The following is a 22,935-nucleotide window of genomic DNA, read 5'->3' as shown; positions in this document are numbered from 1 at the left end:
TGATGGCATGTATGTAGTGACTACATATACCTTTCTAGTAATTTCCAAATGAAAAAGTAATTATATATATGCATATACATTATACTTGTAGATTTGCTTGATCATTTTAAGAGTGACTATAATGCATATAGCTTTAATATAACTGAAAATTCATTGGAGTTTTTAACACAGGAACCGATGAATAACCAAATAGCCTCTAGTCATAGCTTTTCTGTCTGTGAGCATAGAGTTTAGCAAACTTTCTATGTGAGAATATGAAGCTTCTCATGGAGAGAATTTTTTTTTTTTTGCTAGCTACTTGTATCCCCATAGTGATAGCAGGTATTAAATTGAAGCTAGAAAGAAATTCCTTACTTTCATATGATCTTCAAATAATTTAAAACCAACTAAATTCTTTTCAAGCTTAAACTTCATATGTTCCAATAACCCTTGGCTCCTTTTTGAATCTTGTTATCACAGGGTATGTTATTTAGGCAATTCTTTCATTTAAGCCATAAAATAAAATGTACTACTGCGATAGCACAGATACTGCGTGCCTATGGATTTAACATGAGCCAGTCTTCTCTCACCTAACACCATTGTTGGAATGGAGTTCCCACTGAATTACAAAAGCTGAGAGATGTATTTTATATAAAAGTCTGTTACTATTTCCACTATGCAGGAAATGGTTTGCAATCTCACTGTATTCTAAGAGAGAGGGACCTACTAGTTCCCATCAAGTCACGTTTAGTTAACTAGCGACAGACTTGAATATCAATGATAGGTCTGAATTGTGGCCTGTGCCTATACTATAAAACAAAGTCAAGTAAGACATCTGGAAATTTGATTTGCACAAATGTGTTCTCCCTTCCCCCCACTCAAAGTCAATGATACAATTCTCTATAATATTTTGGGGTACATCCTGTATTATTGATTTTTTATAGAAATTTATAGTAATAATCCACTAGTACTATTTTTAAGTAGTTTTTTGTTTTGTTTTTAATTTTTTAAAAATATTTTTATATTTATTTTTATTTATTTATTCCCTTTTGTTGCCCTTGATGTTTTATTGTTGTAGTTATTATTGTTGTCATTGTTGTTGGATAGGACAGAGAGAAATGGAGAGGGGAGGGGGAAGACAGAGGGAGAGAAAGATAGACACCTGTAGACCTGTTTCACCGCTTGTGAAGCGACACCCCTGCAGGTGGGGAGCCAGGGCTTGAACCAGGATCCTTATGCGGGTCCTTGTGCTTAGCACCACCTGCGCTTAACCCGCTGCGCTACAGCCCGACTCCCTTGTTTTTAATTTTTATTATATTTATTTATTGGATAGAGACAGAGAGAAATTGAGAGGGAAGGGGAGAGAGGGAGATATTTAGAGAGATACCTGCAGGGCTACTTCATGAGTTGTGAGGCTTCCCCGCTGCAGGTGTGGGGGGGTGGGGGCTTGAATTCGGGTTCTTGTGCACTGTAACATGTGTGCTTAACCAGGTGTGCCACCATCCCCCCGTTAGTACTATTAATTCATTCTATTACAATCCGCAAAGTGTTAGAGGCAGGTAGTAGTTAAGCCTATTCATTCATTCACTTACCTATTTTCTCACCCATTCATTCAATATATATTTTTTTCCTTTAGTGGAGTTTGGGTCTTGTGCATATGCAATTTCACTGCTCTGGGTTGCTTTCTCATTCAGATAGAAGGGGAGAGAAAGAGGAGAGATGCCACAACGCCGTAGTATCTGGTGCCCAGGTATTCTCCTTGGGCCACACACATCAACAGTGCCCAGGTATTCTCCTTGGGCTACACATGTCAACAAGGCATGTGATTTTCATGGTAAGCTATTTCACCAAAATTACTTTGCCATTTTAGTATGTGTTGGGTTTTGTGCTAATTTACAAAACATCTCAGTTATGTGGGAAAAAATAGGTACTTTATTCTTAGTTGAATAAATCCAGGTAAGTGGAGGAGGAATTAATAATGTAATAATAATTAATTATCATTTTATTATTAATATAACAATGATAAAACTTTTATAAATGGCATGTTTTCATGCAAAGCATATGCATGTTTATTTTTAAATTATTCTTTTTTGTTTATTATATATTAGAGAGTTTCACACAAGACAGAAAGAAGAAAGAACAAGAGAGAGAGAGAGAGGCTAGAGCACTTTTACAGTACATGCTGTGCCAAAAATCAAACCAGGAACCTCAGGCATTAAAGCCCAATGTTCTATCTCTTGAGGTATTTCCCCAACCACTTTTGTATATACTATAACAAATCAATGTGAGAGTGTCTTTTTTTTAAAAAAAAATTATTTATTTTCCCTTTTGTTGCCCTTATTGTTTTTTTATTGTTGTTAGATTGGACAGAGAGAAATGGAGAGAGGAGGGGAATACAGAGAGGGGGAGAGAAAGATACCTGCAGACCTGCTTCACTGCTTGTGAAGTGACTCCCCTACAGGTGGGGAGCTGGGGGCTCCAACCTGGAGCATTATGCTGTCCTTGTGCTTTGTGCCACGTGCACTTAGCCCGCTTAACACCCGACTCCCGTGAGAGTGTCTTATTTGGGAGTGAGGTGGGGGTGAAGGAAGGACCTACTGAAGGTTGAATAAAGTAGAGTATGAGAGAGTCTTCTGACTCTGAAAGAAAAAGCATTTGTGGGACTGGGCAGTGGTGCACATACTATAATATACAGGGACCCAGGTTCAAGCCCCCAGCCCTTTCTGTAGGGGGCGAGTTTTACTTGGTGAAGCAGTGCTACAAGTATCTGTCTTCCTATTTTTTTAAACTTATTTTTTTTCTTTTTAAATTTATTTATTACTGGATAGAGACAGAAAGAATTTGAAAGGAAAGGAGGAGGTAGAGAAGGAAAGAGTCAAAGAGACACCTGCAGCCCTGCTTCACCACTTGTGAAGCTTTCCTCCTACAGGTGGGGACCAGGGGCTTGAACCTCAGTCCTTGCTCACTGTAATGTGTGCCCTTAGCCAGGTGTGCCACTGCCTGCCCCCGACTTCTTTCTTTCTCTCTCCCTCTCTATCTTTCCTTCCCCTCTCAATTTCTCTCTGTCCTAGCAAATAAATAAATAAAACAAAAACAAAGAAACAAATAAGGAAAGCAAACAAACTAACAAAAAAGATTCTCAATAATCCTATGGAGAAGAAGGTGATAAACTAGGGAAACTTAAAAAAGAAAAAGAAAAATGTCAGATAGTGTTCAGATAGGAATGAAGGTAAAGTAACAAAGTCTAAGTTAAACCAGTAGCCCAAATCAGTCAGAGGATTTTAGACAACTTCAAGCTTTGGTTTTCATTCCAAGAGAAAATGGTGACAGAGTGAGAAAGGAGGTATAGTTTAAATGGGATACCTATCAAGAAATAGTGAGGGAGTTGGGCTGTAGCGCAGCGGGTTAAGCGCAGGTGGCGCAAAGCACAAGGATCGGCATAAGGATCCCGGTTCGAACCCGGCTCCCCACCTGCAGGGGAGTCGCTTCACAGGCGGTGAAGCAGGTCTGCAGGTGTCTATCTTTTTCTCCCCTCTCTGTCTTCCCCTCCTCTCTCCATTTCTCTCTGTCCTATCCAACAACAATAATAACTACAACAATAAAACAACAATGGCAACAAAAGGGAATAAATAAATAAAATAAATATTTAAAAAAAATTAAAAAAAAGAAATAGTGAAGACCTAATCCCTTAAAATTTGTGAATTTGACTTACTATCTTAAAAACAATTTTAATATTTATTTTCCCATTTGTTGCCCTTGTTTTTTTTTAAATTGTTGTTGTAGTTATTATTGTTGTCGTCGTTCTTAGGACAGAGAGAAATGGAGAGAGGAGGGGAAGACAGAGAGGATGAGAGAAGACAGACACCTGCAGACCTGCTTCACCGCCTGTGAAGTGACTCCCCTGCAGGGTGGGGATCTACGGCTCCAACCAGAATCCTTACGCGGTCCTTTGCTTCACTTAACCTGCTGCGCTTCTTCTTCTAGCGTTTGCCCTTCTTCCGTAGCCAGTCAACAGCGTCAGGCTGAAAGCTGTCAGGAGCTACTTGTTGCTGGCTTTGAAAGTGACTGGGATCCATGTGGATTCAGTCGGCTAGGAAGGATCGTCAGTTTCCCCAATGAATGGGTACTCACGGGATGCACCACCGCTCGACTTCTGCTAAACATTTTTGTAAAGGTTTATTTATTTATTTGATAGGACAAAGAGAAATTGAGAAGGGAAGGCCAAAGAGTGAAGAGAAAGACACCTGCAGCACTGACTAATCGATTATCAAGTTTCTACCTTGCAGGTGGAGACTGAGGGCTTGAACCCTGGTCTCTGAGTATGGAAACATTTATGCTCAACTGGATGTGTTATCAGCTGCCCCTCATTTTGTGAAGTTAAAAGGTTTCCTGAGGTAGAACGAGGTAGCCTCTATGATAGTAGGCCGAGTGCTGCTCAGTGCTCATGTTCTGTCTCTGAACTCTGCTGCTTTTAGTTTTTCCAAAAGCTGCTAAACATCTCTCACTGTACACTCATTATCAGATCTATTTATAAAGAGCTTAGCAGCTGCTGGGAAGATGATTCAATAGACCGAGTGTTCACTTTGCAAGCTCGGGCCCTTAGACTTGAACCTAGGCACTGCATATGACTGAGCAGTGCTCTAGTCTCGCTCCTAAGACAAACAGATAAATATGCTTTTTCAAAATTGCAGATATTCGTGCAACTCTTAGTTAAGAACTAAATAATGAGTATAGATTATTATCATGGTTATTTCAAACATGTTAATAAAAGTCTTCAATCTCTTTAAAAAAAAACAGTTGTCACTGTTTAATCACTTTAATTAAACTCTCTGAACCAGCAATAGCTCAGTTTATTTCACAAATGGGGTTATAGTTTCTCCCAGGGATGTAAGACAGAAATCCTAGGTAATGAAGAAAGGTAAGATAGTCAGTGTTTTCAAATAGCCTACTCCTCCGTTCAAATAGATTAAGAATGAAAAAAATCACACTGTGTTTAAAATAGTATGCTTCAGAAACATCTCCATGCCACTATACATAACTGTTAGTTTTATAATCTCCTTTCATTGTCTATAAAGAGGAAAAATTCTCTCCTGTTTCTAACTTCCTCTCTGTTCTTTAGATGCTTCTGAAAGTTGCATTGAAGACTTTTCCTTTATAAGATTGTTCCTTAGTAAAGTATCATTAACGTCAGTAATGACTAAATCCTACGTTCATACTGCTAGAGAAACATCAACTCTCAGAACAATGACTTATTTCAGTAAAGATTCATTTATTTAAAACTCCAGTTAAAGCTCAGCCAGGTTCATCTTTTCTTATTTTATCTGAGAAATGCAGTGTTTATTTGTAAAGTGGACATGAATTTTAATATTGCACTTCTTACTGCTGTGGGGCTTAGAGCTGACTTCATATTGGTAAATGCATGGGAGAATTAGTATATTTATTTGCATGTATGCTATATCTGTATTTCAAAGCAAACATTTCAAAGGAGTACCAAAATATGTATGTAAACTTTGTATTTGCCTCCTAGTAATGTTCATACAGAGGGTATGCCCTACACAGATGTGGGTTTGTAAGAAGAAATTGGACTGTTTTGGAACTCCATTACCCAATTTTTCATGGACATATATGTAGGTGAGTTATATATGCAAAATTTGCAAGTGTTTCTAACAATTTTGAAATCTGACAATAAATTGGTTTAGATCAAATTTTACCCACTGGTGACAATACTGGTCAGAGCGGTGCCTTTGCTTTTCTGTATTAATAATACAGAGTGAAGACACACAGGGCCAAGTTTTTCAGACACATTTCACTTTATAATATAGATGCTTTACAGTAAATAACCTGAAACCTAGAACATATTGGAAATAGTGCCAGAGGGCTGGTATGCCATTTGATTTCTCTAGAAATGTAAACATTTTTTAATTAACTTCAACATAGTCTCATTTTTATACATACTTGCCAAGATTTTAGTTCCTTAAATTTTATCATAAATAATTTTTTAGCCATGATTTAAACACATGAGGGCCTGGTTGTACTTTGATAAGTGCATATCTGATTCCTATGGAAGTTAATGGGGTTTTTGAATACATACAGAAGGGAGAATACACCTATCACCTCTAAAGCAAATTTAGAACAATTTAAAATGCCCTGCAGTAGTAAAGACTCAGTTTAAGGGGTCAGTAAGAGGGTAAATATATGTTTTGAAGATTATTTTTGTGAAAACTCTTGTGGCTTATGAGGCCCAAGGGTAGAATAGGTGGGTGTGAACAGAAAAAAAACGGGGGGGGGGGGAGGTAAACTAACAATTATGCCTAGGGTAAAAGTGTAAATTACAGTTTACCTTGGCAGAAAGCATGTGCATTGTAACATTTTTTATGAGAGCTATTTATATTTCCTCGAGCTGTGTAACCATTGTTTATCTCTCAGAATGTCCTTGTGAAGTGTGTGTTTCCTATCAGTCGTATGTGACAGTGACATGGAGATGCATTTATCATTCAGTTTCTATGGCCTAATATTTTAACTGATCAACTGAAGGTACTGTCAGGATGCCCCTGTGCAAATGAAAAAACGGAGAGTTAACAGGGGTTTAGAACTTTCCTCAAACACTTGAGTGGCAGCATTTGGATTGGATTTTGTAAGGAATAATTCTGTTGTGTTATCTGAGGGACACGAAACCCATTTGTTGCCATGTACTGTGCCCACCTCCCACCCTCCTACATTATTCTTTTGCAGGGTGCCAGGAAAATAGAGGCATTGTACTTCAGTTTCAAATGTTTCTCAAATGCTGGCAATCCTGTCCTCTTTTTCAAAGTCACCAGGAAACATTAATTAGAGCAGTTTGTTAAAAATATCAATGAAAGCACTACAACAATGAAACAACAAGGGCAACAAAAGGGAATAAATAAATTAATTAAAAATTTACAAAAAATTAATGAAAGCAATAGCCAAATACAAACTTTTATGGTCCCTTTAGGTAGCAAACTAGAACCTAATGCCAATACCAGTTGTATGATATAAAAATAGACCACCTACTTAGATCCAGCAGCATGTTGTAGAGAACACATTGATGAAAATGAGAACACTTGTGTTTGAACAAGTATATATTAATTCTACCCATTGAGAATGCCTGATGAGATTTAAAAAATTACATACGTAAGAATACCCTTCCTCTCTTCTCCCCCCCCACCAAAGATTCTCTTTAAATTGGTTTGGAGTGAAGATCAGGCATTAATTTTTTTATAAGCTCCTCAGGTGAGTTCTACTTTCCATTGTCTAATGTCTACTTCTCATGAATTGCTTTGAAGAAATCAAACCACCTTAAGCTGCTAACTTCATATCTCTAAATTTAAAGCAATCCACAGCTAAATGGTCTCATAGAACTCTAAAAATTAAAAGGAAAAAGTTTTCAAAACCAACCCATGCTGTACAAGCATGTGCCATGACAATGAGTTAGCTTTTTAATAATTTAAAGAAGTTAATTTGAAGAAATCTTTTGGAAAACTTTGCTCTCCCATCTCTAGTTTCATTGTTTTTGCACACTGGTCCAATAGCTTTTCCTTAGATATATGTTATGTATTTGTTTAGGTGATTTCTGTAAACTTAGCTTTTTATTTTTTAATTTATTTTTCTTTACTGAGGACTTAATGGGTTATAGTCGACAGTAAAATACAGTAGCTTGTACATGTGTGACATTTCTCAGTTTTCCACATAAGACTCTAGTTCCCACTAGGTCCTCTTCTGCCATCATGTTCCAGGACCTGAAAGTTTTATGGGTAGTGGAAAGTTGCAAGCTTTTCAGCAGGCAGAGCTTAAAACTTCCATCCTGAGTCCCCATCTCTGTTCAGACCTGGGCACCACATATGCCCAAGGAGAAGAGTTCTCTGATCTCTTTCACTTTCAGCAAATTTATTAATTAACCTTTTAAATATAGTGAGGACAGCTGATATACATGATATATCAGCTATATATATAGATGTATTTTCTTGTGTGCTCACATTTGAACATATATCTGGCAGAAAGATCTTGCTAGATTTAAAAAGTGAATAATGATAAACATATTAAAAGGCATTTGGCCAAAGCATGTCATAGTTTATTCATTCATCCAAACAAACAAACAAACAAACTGTTTTTGAGGGATAAATATGTGCCATTCCCTCTGCCAAGGCTTAGAAGCAGATGACATTGTCAACGCCCTTAAGGAATTCACAGGCAATTGACAATGTCAGAGAAGTAAAACAACACTTATAATACAGTCATGAATGCTGCAATTGAATATTTTTTCAGCATCCTGAAGTAGTTTGTAGAAGGAAAATGAAGGGCATTGGAATGTGCTAAGGTATATGAGAACAGAGGAAACGTATTTTGAAGGACACAGAAGCAAGTCAGGTGGAGAAAGGGGATGGGTCTTCCAGGCAGGGAAAAAAATTAGGAAGAGAAGCTAGAGAATGCCTTTTATTTAGAAAAGTACACACAGTTTATAAGTGCTCATGAGAGTACATTTTAGGGCCTAGTGGTGAATGAGGCAGGAGAGAGGTAGCCAGGAGCCAAACAGAGGTGGGTTTGTCTATTATTCTAAAGGGCATAGGAAGACATGTTATTTTACATAGGGGAGTGTGAATTCAACTGCTTTTTGGTAAACTCGTTTTTGTAACCATGGGGATGGGAGTAAGAAGTTTAGAAGGTCAAGAGACCAAACATTCATTCATTCTTGATGTAGTATGGAAAAAAATTACAAAAGATAGAACTAATGCAATAGTAGTAAGAACTAGTCTCATAGACTGAGTCACTTAACAGGGTAGAAATGATAAAATTCAGTGACAAATGAATGATAATCACATTAAATCTGAAACCAACACATGAGTTGCAAGATGTTCAAATGGAACTAACATAGATCGAATAGTGTCCCTTCCCAAGAAGTTCATGCCACAATCCCTGAAATCTATAACTATGTTTTTTAAATAGCAAAAGGGCACACACACATACACACACACACACATATATATATATAAATTTAAATTAGTGATTTTGAGATTAATATGGCATGATGTAAGCACAAAGATCTCTAAGCTATGTAGTAGGAACAGGAAGGTGAGAGTCAGTATTAGAAGTGAAAGGAAAGCAAGAGGCTGGAATGATTTTAGGAAGGGATTATTAGTTAAAATGTGTGGGTCTCCTGTTTTCCTCTATCTCTAAACCTCCAGAAGGAAAATATTACTGCCAATAAATTGATTTTAGATTTCTGACTGCCACAGCTATAACAAGATGTTTTAAAACCTGAAAGGTAGTGGTAATTTGTCACAGCAGTGATAGGGAGCTTATTCAGGCACTTTTCTATTTGCATTGTCAGCTGAGGCTAATAGATATCAAAATCATATTACGAGGGACAGACACATGCCATGTCCCCCCAATCCCAATTGGAAAAATTTACTTAGAAAGGAGCTACTATTTATATATCATTATTAGGTATTCCCTGCTTCAGACTGACATTTTCCAGGTAGAAAGAGACAGAGACAGGGAGTGAGAAAGACACCACAGCACTGCAATGTCTTCTAATAGATGAGGGCCCAGACTCTAACCTGGATCATGTACAAGGCAAAGCAGAGAAACTATTCAGCTTTTTTTTTTTTTCTATATCTTTGCCAGCAGAGCTATTTCCTAGTCATGGGCATTATTTGGAGAAATTCTGAAGTAGATCCCCCAAAGTTAGGATTTACCAGGTATGTATTTGATTCTTGACAAGGAAAGCTGTGAATTGATTTTCAAATACTATATAGGCAATCTTGACAATATGGAAATGGTTAATTAACCCCTTGGCTGTAAGCCAAGCTTACTGTTACCATATACAGATAGGATCCTTGGGCTTTCTATTCTCTGTTCATCACCTTCAACACCCACCCACTGACTATTGAAGTACAATATTTTCTGCAATTACAGCACCACTGTCACCTAACATTTCTTTTTATTAAACTATACTGTTAGAGCCTAATTTCTTGGACTCTATATTCTTTTTTTTTTATTTAAAAATATTTATTTATTTATTTCCTTTTTGTTGTCCTTGTTGTTTTTATTGCTGTTGTAGTTATTATTGTTGTTGTTATTGATGTCGTTGCTGTTGGATAGGACAGAGAGAAATGGAGAGAGGAGGATAAGACAAAGAGGGGGAGAGAAAGATAGACACCTGTAGGCCTGCTTCACTGCCTGCTTCACTCCCTGCAGGTGGGGAGCCAGGGGCTTGAACTGGGATCCTCTCCCCAGTCCTTGAGCTTTGGACTACTGCCTGACTCCCTGGACTCTATATTCTTATCTTTTTTGAATTATTTCTTTCTTTAAGAAAAATTAACTTATTTTTGTCTAATCATTATTTTTATAAGAGGATGGGAGAGCCGTAAGAGCACCACTCAGTTCTAACATATGTGATTCTTGGTATAAAACCTGGTCCCTCAAAATGTATGGCTCTTGTATGCCTGAAGATATATATATATATTTCTCCCTTACACTTGAGCCATAGTTTGGCTGGGTATAAAATTTCAGGTTAAACATTATATAATACCCAAATTGATGATTTTTATAATTTCCTTCTAACATCAGTAATAAAACTACCATATATATATATATATATATATATATATATATATATATATATATATATTTGTTTATTGCCAGTAGTGTTATTGCTAGAGTTTGGTATCTTGGTGATGATGAACCCATCACTGCTGGGGCTTCCCTCCTCCCCCTTTTTTCTTTAATTTTTAAATTTTTTAATTCTATTTATTTACTTATTTATGGGATAGAGATAACCAGAAATCAAGAAGGAAGGGGAAAATAGGGAGGGAGAAAGAAAGAGACACACCTGCAGTGCTGCTTCACTATTTGCAAAGCTTCCCCCCTGCAGGTGGGAACCAGGAGCTCAAACCTGGGTCCTTGCACATTGTATCCTATGCACTCAACCAGGTACATTACCACTTGGCCCCCCTTCTTTCTTTTTTATACAGTCAGAGAGAAATTGAGAAAGAAAGGGGAGAGAAAAAGAAACACTTACAGCATTGTTTCAACACTCATGAAGCTCCCATCCTACAGGTGGTGAGCAGGGACTTGGAACTCCAGTCTTTTCACATGGAAAAGTGTGTGCTGTAATACATGCATTACTGCCCAGCCGCACAATTCCCTTCCTACTAAGACTTCTTTTGAACTCCTATTCCATACTGGAGGATTTCAAGAACCTACCTTGGAATCTTAATGTCAGACTATATATACTATATGTCCAGTATTATTTCTTTAAAATAAAAAACAAAAGAAAAAAAACAACATTCTTCCTATTATGTTGTAGTAGTTCTGAGTTGTAGCAACCTGTCACCAATTTTGAATTTTTTATTCTACTTCTTTCTCTTTTATAAAACACTTTACTGAGGAGATAATCATTTATAGAACTGTTGTCATAAGGATAGTTTTATATTTCCTCCAAATAGGAACAACTCACCCCACCACCATGTCTTCATTTCTTCCCCCTTTATTAAAAATAATTTTTGAGCAGGGGAGATAGCATTGTGCTTATACAAAAATACTCTCATGCCTGAGGCTCCAAAGTCCCAGGTTCAGTCCCCAATACTACCATAAGTCAGAGCTGAGAAGTGCTTTGGTAAAATTAAAAAATAATAATTTTTGGATATTGTTACATACATATTACACTTCTAGTCTTTTTACATCACTTAATTTTCTCCTTTAATTTGTTATATATTTTTTCTCAGTTTGTGTGATATATTCTCAACTTTGTTTCAGTTTCCAACTGAAATGTTTATTTCAAAGATCATATTTTGGTATTGTATGAAAGGAGAGGTTACCAACCACTCACTTTGACAAGAATGGTAGAGGCTTCAGCCTGCAACATACACAGTTAAGGCACTGTCACCTATTTCAAATAACATACTTTGAATTGCCAATACTAGTTTATTTCCCTCTCCCTCTTTTCCATAGCTGCAATATCTTCATCTTATACATGCATTATTATACTGAATCTCACTGAGGAGAGGATACCAACTACTATTTTTAAAAAAATCTCTGTTATTTATTTTATTTATTTATTACTAGAGCACTGCTCAGCTCTAGCTTGTGGTGGTATAGATTTTCCCTTCTTTTTATCAAATCGTCTCTAGTTTCTCATTAGCATGCAGGAGTATTTTTTTTTTTAAATAGAGTCTTCTTGAGATAAAACCTAGAAAAGCAGGGCAGAGGATGAAAGGCAGCATAGGACATAAAAGGAAACTGAAATGTAATAAATTTCAGTGATAACCTCAGCAGAATTTCAGGGATTTTTGAAAGTGGGAGACTGTAGATTCATTATCTGTTTTTTTTTTGTTAATTTATTAGTGATTTAAAAATTATAAGGTAGTAGGAGTATAATTCCACACCATTCCTACCACTAAAGTTCTATGCTTCCCACCCCCAAGAGATAGTTCTCCCAAGAGATCATATATATATATATATATATGGGTTGACTATATATAAATATATACTTTTTTCTTTTTTCAAGTTCATGTATTTCAATTCTCTATATTCCAATTATGAGTGAAATCATCTCATAGTTGTTCTTCACTTCCTTACTCACTTCATTAAGGATAATTATTGCCAGTTCCATTCATTTATCACAAAGGGTACATTATAGTCTTATTTTTTAACTTTTGAGTAGTACTCAATTGAGTATTTGCCCCATGACACTTTTTTTTGTGTGTTTGTAAGACTCAAATTAGTGATTTTTATTTCATTGTCAAAGGCTCCCCCAACTCTATCTAAATATTACTCATTTTTTCTCTTAATATTTTAAACTTTTAATCAGGAAAATGAAAAAGCATGCACCAGAAAAGTATGTGAGACATTTAGGCAAAGATGGCTGAGCCCATGTGGAAGTTGATGCTCATTTTTATTAGCTTCTAAGGCCCTACCTTCAGTTCAATCTAAGCCATGCCTACATCTGGAATTTGGTGGCTGTAGGCAGTAAAATATAAAGCAGGACAAAATGTTTAATTAACAGGGACCAAAGAGTAGAAATAGACCCAACGAGAATAGGGACCCTAAGGTAGACAAAACTAGGATGTCTAATTTAGGTATGCTTTTTTTGTTTGTTTGTTTTTTTAGGCACCAGGGCTTCAGCACTCCCCAACCCATCCTTTATTGTGTTTTTTTTTTATTTAAGAAAGGATAAATTAACAAAACCATAGGGTAGGAGGGGTACAACTCCACACAAATCCCACCACCCAATCTCCATATCCCACCCCCTCCCCTGATAGCTTTCCCATTCTCTATCCCTCTGGGAGCATGGACCCAGGGTCATTGTGGGTTGCAGAAGGTGGAAGGTCTGGCTTCTGTAATTGCTTCCCCGCTGAACATGGGCGTTGACTGGTCGGTCCATACTCCCAGTCTGCCTCTCTCTTTCCCTAGTAGGGTGGGTCTCTGGGGAAGCGGAGCTCCAGGACACATTGGTGGGGTCTTCAGTCTAGGGAAGCCTGGCTGGCATCCTGATGACATCTGGAACCTGGTGACTGAAAAGAAAGTTAACGTACGAAGCCAAACAAATTGTTGAGTAATCATGGACCCAAAGCTTGGAATAGTGGAGAGGAAGTGTTAGGGGGGTACTCACTACAAACTCTAGTGTACTTCTGCTTTCAGGTATATATTTTGCAGTAGTTTATGGATACGTGTGAACATATGCTCTCTCTCACAGAAAGTGGTGTATATCTAGGTTTTGGGATTTTGTTAGAAAGTGAACCACCTGAGATGGAATTAGAGTATACTATGAAAGGAAAGGTCTCACCCGAGTAATGAAGTTGAAGGGTTGTCATTTCTTTATGTAAACACTAAATCTGAAGAAGACATCCAGAAATCACTCCCATTTACTGTTTCAGCAAAATCAATCAAATACCTAGGAATAAAGTTGACCAAAGAAGTGAAAGACTTATATACTGAAAACTATGAGTCGCTACTCAAGGAAATAGAAACTGATACCAAGAAATGGAAAGATATCCCATGCTCATGGATTGGAAGAATAAATATCATCAAAATGAATATTCTCCCCAGAGCCATATACAAATTTAATGCAATACCCATCAAAGTTCCACCAAGCTTCTTCAAGAGAATAGAACAAACATTACAATCATTTTTCTGGAACATGAAAACACCTAGAATTGCCAAAACCATCTTGAGGAAAAGAAACAGAAATGGAGGCATCACACTCCCAGACCTTAAACTATATTATAAAGCCATCATCATCAAAAAAGCATGGTACTGGAACAAAAATAGGCACACAGACCAGTGGAACAGAATTGAAAGCCCAGTAATTTAGGTATGTTTTAAGGAGCCCAGGACTCTAGTAGTTGATAGCTTGATAGCTAACATGGACGTGTACTAGAAATATTGTCTAGGATGGTGTCAGAGTGTAGAACAGACCTTGAAAGATGGGTTAGGACAGAGAGTGGATCCTAAACTTGAAAAAAATATATACATACAATTAACTATTTACCATATCTATCTGACTTGGGGGCCCAACTATATTCATATTAGCACAGGAGCCTGTGTAACCACCTAGTCCTTGGTCACAGCTAGGCACATTCTAGGCCCTGCAGATTTTCCCAAGTTTGGATGAGGAAGTCATGACTTTAGATCTTTGTGTTGATCAGGCATTGTATGTGACTCATGCTAGGGAGAATTGTATGGTCTCTCTTCAGTCACTGGAATTCCTTTGGATCTTTCTGTTGCTAGCTCTCTGAGTAAGAAAAGGGGGATCTCTATGATTCATCTTAGCTTCCACTACATTTGTCATGTCTTCCTTTGTTTTTTTTTTTTTTATGGCTCATCCCACTTCCGTTTATCTTGTCCATCTCCAAAACTCTCTCCTTTTACACTGTCTGAACTGGAAGACTCTTTGAAGAGGGTTAAACCGGAACGGCTGCTGGCTATGATAACATCACCCCAGAACTCATTCTTAACTTGGGCCCCGCGGCAAAGAAGTGGCTCACTACATTCCTGTCCCACATCTTGGAATCTGAGTCTATGCCCAAAATTTGGCGTCGTGCCAAGATAATAGCAGTTTTGAAACCAAAGAAAGACACAACACTGGCCGCCAGCTATAGACCAATTTCTCTCCTCTCCGTGTGTTACAAACCCCTTGAGAGGCTGCTTCTGTCACGTATTTCTCCTCTTACAGAGAAATTCCTATCACCCGCCCAAGCTGGTTTCCGCCCAGGAAGATCTACCTGCGAACAAGTCCTGGCCCTCTCAACTTACATTGAAAATGGATTCCAGAAGAATTTAAAGACGGGTGCTGTCTTTGTTGATCTCACAGCAGCCTATGACACGGTCTGGCATCGTGGTCTCCTAGTCAAGATCTCAAGATGCCTGCCTCCATGGGTGGCCAACACTATATCGTTTCTTCTCCAAAACAGAAGATTCGGGGTGCATCTGGGTGACAAGTCTAGCAGATGGAGACTTGTCTCAAGTGGCCTCCCCCAGGGCTCTGTTCTGGCTCCTACGCTATTTAATATTTACATCAATGACCTCCCAGAAACTTCTTCAAGGAAGTTCATCTACGCTGATGACATCTGCTGTGCAACTCAGGCATCCAAGTTCGACATCCTCGAGGAAACACTCACGAAAGACATGTCTCTGATATCTGATTACTGTAAAAAATGGCGACTAATCCCTAGCACTGCAAAAACGGTATCATCTGTTTTCCATCTACACCATGCCTCGGCCTTGCGTGATCTTAATGTGCAGCTTGACGATATGAGAATCCGGCATGAAGCCCAGCCAGTCTATCTCGGCGTTACTCTCGATCGCACCCTGTCATTTCACGAACATCTCATAAAAACTGCAGCAAAGGTGGGCGCGAGGAATCACATCATTGCAAGACTGGCCAGCTCCTCATGGGGCGCGAGCGCTTCCACACTATGATCATCATCTCTGGCATTATGCTATTCCACTGCAGAATACTGTGCCCCAGTATGGTTCCGTAGCCCCCATGTCCACTTGGTTGATTCCAAATTATATTCCTCCATGAGGATAATTTCTGGAACCATCCGTTCCACCCCGGTTCCATGGCTGCCAGTTCTTAGCAACATCGCCCCGCCAGATATTCGTCGGGATGCGGCATCATCTAAGTTCATTTCCCACGTCTACACTCGACCGGACCTGCCAATATACGCGGATATCTTCGCCCACCCTGTCCAACGCTTGACGTCTCGTCATCCAATCTGGTCCCCTACGCCTACACTGAACTTCTCTGTTCCAGACTCTTGGAAACAGAGTTGGCAGTCAGCTGAGGTCAAGAACAAACACCTCATCACAGACCCCTGCGAGCGTCAACCCGGCTTTGACCTAGCACGTTATGAGTGGGCCCTCCTCAATCGCTATCGAACAGGCCATGGCCGGTGCGCCGCTATGTTCCATCGCTGGGGAGCCAGAGATGACCCGAACTGCCCCTGCGGCTCCAGACAGACTATGACCCACATAGTCAACGACTGCCACCTCTCCAGATTCAAAGGAGGTCTCGAAACTTTACATCAGGCTCAACCTGACGCTGTTGACTGGCTACGGAAGAAGGGCAAACGCTAGAAGAAGAAGATGGCTCAATTGCCAGTTTCTATTTGTCTAATTTTTTCCTTTACGTTATTATTTTTCCTTAAGTTGTTGAATGAATTTAGGGTTTAGTTTATGTCTTAATGAAAGTATAGGCACTGAATAAGCCAATTCCCTCCTGTAATAGGTTCTTCCTTGCGTAAGTGGACTAAGAGAGTTTTATGTATGTAAGTGGGTCATGTAGACTGCTAGGTCTCATTTTAAAATGCTCTGACAGGGAATTATCTGGCAATCCCAAATGCTGGAATGAGGACAACTATATTCTGGGCTGCTATCTCTGCTAGATGTCCTGGGTGACTGATACACTTTTAGAAATTAACTACTTATTTTAACCCTGAAGAATTAATGCTAATCTTGAATGCCAAAGTGATCTCTGGACAATGGGATGGGATTCCTGTTTAAAAAAATTGCCCATATTTCAATAGTATCCAACACTTTTGTTTATAACAATCATCTGGAAATATTGCTAAAAATCTAGAATTTTGGATTGTATTGATATTTCCGGACTTACTAACCCAGAGTACACAGGGAAGCATCCTGAAAGTTTCTGTGTTAAGAAGGAATTCATGAAGCATTATGATTAACCTAGATTGGTAATATCACCTAGAAACAACCCTGGAGGGACTGGCAGGTAACTGGCCTAGTAAAATAAATAATTTATTATGTGGTAGGATAGGACCTTGAGTTTCTAGCCACCACAGAATTGCCCACGTGAATGAGGTTAGCCTCATGAGCTGTGGAGACAGTCTGTGAAGCATCTCTTTCTTCCTCTCTCCCTATTTGTTTCTTGCATTCTATTCTTTTTTTTTTTTTTTGGTAGGGGGAATCCACTGAGAGTGGTGGATTGAAGGAATACTGTGGTCTCAAAACCTCAGGGGCAATACATAATTATTTAAAAAAGAAAAAAGAGACGATCTCTTTTTTATTAGAGAATTAACAGTGTTTCACAAAAATCAGTTTTTACTTTTGCTTGTCCCCATTCTATGGCATTGAGCCTAGAGACGTGACCATTTTATCATAGTTTTTTTTTTTTTTTACTTCTTTCTATGGAGGAGGCTGATGCTTTATAGTGTAGTCATTTTCACATGAGTATAATTTCATTAGGCACCAGGAACCCAAAATTCTCTTCCACTCTTTCCTTCTCACTCCTTCCTCAGATTCTCCTGTTTTGATAAAGCATTCCCAGTACATATTTTATTTTATTTTCTCCCTCCCTATCTTTATTTACTAGGTCATTCTTTTTTTTAATTTAATTTTTTATTTAAGAAAGGATTAATTAACAAAACCATAGGGTAGGAGGGGTACAACTCCACACAATTCCCACCACCCAATCTCCATATTCCATCCCCTTCCCTGATAGCTTTCCCCTTCTCTATCCCTCTGAGAGTTACTAGGTCATTCTTATGAGTGAGATCATTTAATATTTGTCCTTCTCTTTATGGCTTATCTCACTTAGCAGGATGTTTTTAAGTTCCATCTAAGATGATGCAAAGGAGATAACCTCAATTTTAACAAGTGTGTAGTATTCTATCCTGTATATATACCACAGTTTTTCAGACAAGATCAGGCATGTTCAGGGTGCTAAGGCCATAGACATACCATGTTTTTTTTAATAGAAGTAATCACCATCTAGGTTTTGGGAAGGTAATTTCTCCATATCTTATCTTCATTTGCACTGAACTTAAACCACAGTATATTTTGAATGAATCACCTAAATTTTCTACAAATTTCAGGAAAGCTCTACAATTTGCCCCTTAAAAATAGAAAGATTGGTGTCTGGCGGTAGCACAGCGGGTTAAATGCACATGACGCAAAGCTTAAGGATCCGGGTTAGGGCCCCCGGCTCCCCACCTGAAGGGGAGTCACTTCACAGGCCGTGAAGCAGGTCTGCAGGTGTCTGTCTTCCTCTACCCCTCTCTGTCGTCCTCTCCTCTCTCGATTTCTCTCTGTCTGATCCAACAACAACAACATCAATTGCAACAATAACAATGACAACAACAAGAGCAACAACAGGGGCAACAAAATGGGAAAAAAAATGGCCTCTAGGAGGAGTGGATTCGTGGTGTAGGCATCGAGTCCCAGAAATAACCCTGGAGGCAAAAAAAAAAAAGTATATCTATTTCAATAAAATGCTGATTAAGCTGTAGTCTGTTTACAGTGAGGATTTTACCACTTATGATAACTGAAATTGGAGAGAAAAAACTGAACTATAATTTAAAAAAGTAAAAAAAAAAACAAAAAAACCCAAAACCCTGTCTCTTTATTTTTAAATGTAGGTAAACAAGATGATGGCAATTGGGGTTTAAACTGGAGGTGGATAATTTATTCTCTTGGAGTATTTACTGCTTCAAATATCAAAATGAACAGACTGCTGGCTATGCTGGTACCAAAAGTAAGTGATATCTTTTTCAATACACAAAAATTATCTGTCTGATTTCTGCAGCATTTTACAGGGATTGAGCCTCACAATACAGGGTTACCTAATAAAGTATACCATATAAATCTCCACTTAACTTACTCTAAACTATAGATGTCTGTCTTTTAATCCTAGCAGCTTCAATTTCTCCCATTAATATCAAATATTTGTTTTAAGCAGAAGTTTAAATCTAGTTAGTTCTTCTTCAGTTATTCTTATATTAGTTAATGTATTTAAATTAGAAGTCTGCATTTACTATTTTGAGGTTACTTAGCAATTTGACAGTAAAAATTGCAATGATGTGTATAGCTCTGTGGAATGGTCTTTATGTATCATTTACACTCCAAAGTTTTGTAAAGTAAGCAGTATTTCAAGGCTATATAGTTTGTAGAAGTCAAAACTGAGACATGACCCCAAGCAGCCTGGTTGCCAACTCCGTCCTCTTCCTACTGCAAAATCTTGCCTCCCTCTAGAAGTGTTGTGTAAAATAGACCCTTAAATTTCACCAAAGTTTGAAGGTCTTTGAGAAGTCTGGGATTCATGTTGCTACCTAAGGAAGTTATTTACCCTATGAATAGAAGGTGGTTTTCTAAACTCACTTGAGAGCTGCTACAGACTAGCCTGACCAACCACTTTATTCATCTATACTTAATATCTCTCTCCATATATACATATACATTCTTTATTGGGGGATTAATGGTTTACATTGAACAGTAAACACGGTAGTTGGTACATGTGTAACGTTTCTCAGTTTTTCACCTAACAATCTAACCCCCTCTGGTTCTTCCTCTGCCATCATGTTCCAGGACCTGAACACTTCCCCTCAACACTAGAGTCTTTTACTTTGTTGCAATACAGAAAACCCAGTCCAAGTTCTACTTTGTGTTTTCCCTTTTGTTCTTATTTATTACCTATGAGTGATATCATTCCATATTCATCCTTCTCTTTCTTTTAAAAAGACTCTTTTTTTAATATTTTATTTCTTTATGTATTCCCTTTTGTTGCTCTTGTTGTTTTATTGTTTGTAGGTATTATTGTCGTTGTTGTTGGATAGGACAGAGAGAAATGGAGAGAGGAGGGGAAGACAGAGGGGGAGAGAAAAACACCTGCAGACCTGCTTCACCGCCTGTGAAGTGACTGCCCTGCAGGTGGGAAAGCCAGGGGCTCGAACCAGGATCCTTTTTTCCCCCCTTTTGTTGCTCTTGTTGTTTTATTGTTGTAGTAATTATTATTGATGTCATTGCTGTTGGATAGGACAGAGAGAAATGGAGAGAGGAGGCGAAGACAGAGAGGGGGAGAGAAAGACAGACACCTGTAGACCTGCTTCACCGCCTGTGAAGCGACACCCTTGCAGGTGGGGAGCCGGGGGCTCGAGCCAGGATCCTTAAGCCAGTCCTTGAGCTTTGCACCATGTGCACTTAACCTGCTATGCTACCGCCCAACTCCCTCGAACCAGGGTCCTTGGGCCAGTCCTTTAGCTTTGCACCACGTGTGCTTAACCTGCTACACTACCTCCGGACTCCCCATCCTTCTCTTTCTAACTTATTTCACTTACCATGATTCCTTCTAGCTCCAAGATGAGGTGAAGAAAGTGAAATCACCATTTAAAATATTTATTTATTATTGGATAGAGAGAGAGAGAGAGAGAGAGAAACTGAGAAGGGAGGGAAAGGTAGAGAGAGATAGACAGAGAGACACCTGCAGCACTGCTTCACTATTTGTGAAGCTTTCCCTCTGCAGGTGGGGACCAGGGGCTTGAACTTGCACCCTTGTGCACTGTGATGTGTGCTCTTAACCAGGTGATCCTTAGCCTGGCCTCAAAATCACCATTTTTAATAACTAAGTAGTATTCCATTGTGCATATATACTACCACTTTCTCAGCCACTCATCTGTTGTTGGACACCTGGGTTGCTTCCAGGCTTTGGCTACTATAAATTGTGCTGCTATAAACATAGGTATATACAAATCTTTTTGGAAGGATGTGTTTGGTTCCTACATTATATTTTATATAGACTATTGTGTTTATTGTCTGTCCTTTGTCTAATTCATTTCACAAATACTGAGCATTCGATGAATTAGACTAAGTTCTTATTTTCATGGAGTTTATAGTCTAATATCCAGTATGTGAGAAAAGATAAACATGAGAACTTTCCTCCCACCTTCCCTCCCACCTCCTTTCACCAGGAGCATTATCACGGGGCCTCAGTATTTCTGTGAGGATTCACCATTACAGTGGTCTTTCCTTCTTTCTTTGATAGGAGATGATATATAGGTACATTGGGGAGAGGGGGAGAGAAAAGAGAAAGAGAAATGCAACACTGCTTCTCCTACCCAGCTCCAAATAAAAAGACCCTCCCCTCACAATATTCTATTTGAAAATGTTTGAGAGCAACCACTGTAATTCATAAACAAATGCCCCCAAAATGTTGCTTTTTTTAATATCAAGAAAAGAAGTCAAGAAGTTTCTATGTCACAATTTTTATGGTTTTTCTTTTTGTTTCTTTTTTTATAATTCATACGACTCTTTTTATTTTATATTTTTATTGATTTTATTGTGATTGACACATCCATAGGATAAGAGAGGTACAATTCCACACACTTCCCACCACCAGAATTCCACATCCCATCCCATCCTATCCGTTGGAGGCTTTCCTATTCTTTATCCCTCTGGGAGTATGGACCCAACATTAAGATATAAAGCAGAACAGATTGTTTGGTTTGCACATTTCTGCCATAAAAGGGCACAACTATGGGGCATTTCTATAGTAACCTGAAGTACAATGTCAAACTTTTAAGGCATTTCTATAGTAATCTAAAATATAACATCTAACTTTCAGAGGGGATGGAAGAGCAGTAGCAGTCCTTTGCTGAGTGTCCCTTCCATCGAGAGGCTTCCTTGTCTTTCATTACTATTCAAGTCATCAGGCATGGGCTCAAACTCATTTGGAGAGTATAGGTTTCATATTTTTTTATATCAAACTCTACAAATAAGAAGGAGGGGGAAATGACACTTTAGTAGTGGTTGCCAATGACAAAAAAGTAAAAAAAATTCTATTGCTTTTAAAAATTATTTAATATTAATTTCTCAAATTATATGATAACAGGGGTATAATTCCATACCATTTCCACCACCACATTTCTGTGTTCTCATTCCCACTGTTGGAAACTGCAGTAGTGTTCCTAAGGTCACAGATATGGGTTGACTATTATTTCTATAATGTATTTATATATATTTACCCATTTTTTTCCTATGGCCCTACCTTCTCATCCTTTTATTAACCATGATGTATAGATCTTATTGCTTTCTTCTAACTTTAATTTTCTGTGTTCTATATTTCCAATAAAAGTTTTAACTGATTTTTATAGTTATGATCCACAAAGCTCTCTTTAATAATTCACTAAAATATGGATAAATGACCCATTAATTATTTTATGGTAATATGAAAATGCATATGGAGTAAATATTGTGTTAACAATCACCATCAACCAACCAATTGGAAATTCTAACTACTACTACTATAATATAACATTTAAAATAATTGAAGTACAATTATCTCTAGGTTATTTTCAAGGCAATCTATTTAAGTTATTTAACATTTATTCTTTGTTCATACTTATAGGTAGAGTTATTTTTGAAAGGAGAAAATTAAATTAATGACACAATAAAGAATCATATAAAACATTTTGAACTTTAAAAAAGTAATTTTTTTCATGAATATGTGTAAAATTTAACTTGACTATATTTACACAAAAATTATTCACCGATGCCCTCATTCACTCAAGTTGTGGAAAAACAGTTAGTTTGTCTCTATAATGCAATTTTGAAGTCATTTGTGGGAAACTTTCTTATGTAATAGAAGACTAAAAATAAAACTTTCTGTTATGTTAATAGTTTAAAAAATTTTTAAAGAGCCAA

General features: G+C 37.9%; 1 long non-coding RNA gene and 1 pseudogene across 1 annotated transcript; both read left to right on the top strand.

The window, feature by feature from the left end:
• The first annotated feature begins 1,656 nt into the window (after positions 1–1,656).
• On the top strand, positions 1,657–19,110 carry LOC132541302 (uncharacterized). The gene is made up of 3 exons (XR_009552464.1): positions 1,657–1,813; positions 5,507–5,610; positions 18,879–19,110. It is a non-coding gene; the product is annotated as an uncharacterized LOC132541302 (long non-coding RNA).
• Positions 11,793–11,929, top strand: LOC132541650 (U6atac minor spliceosomal RNA; annotated as a pseudogene).
• Positions 19,111–22,935: the final 3,825 nt, after the last annotated feature.

Source organism: Erinaceus europaeus, chromosome 11 (assembly GCF_950295315.1).
Source record: "Erinaceus europaeus chromosome 11, mEriEur2.1, whole genome shotgun sequence".
NCBI classification, from domain to species: domain Eukaryota; kingdom Metazoa; phylum Chordata; class Mammalia; order Eulipotyphla; family Erinaceidae; genus Erinaceus; species Erinaceus europaeus.
This window is presented reverse-complemented; position numbering and strand designations above follow the sequence as displayed.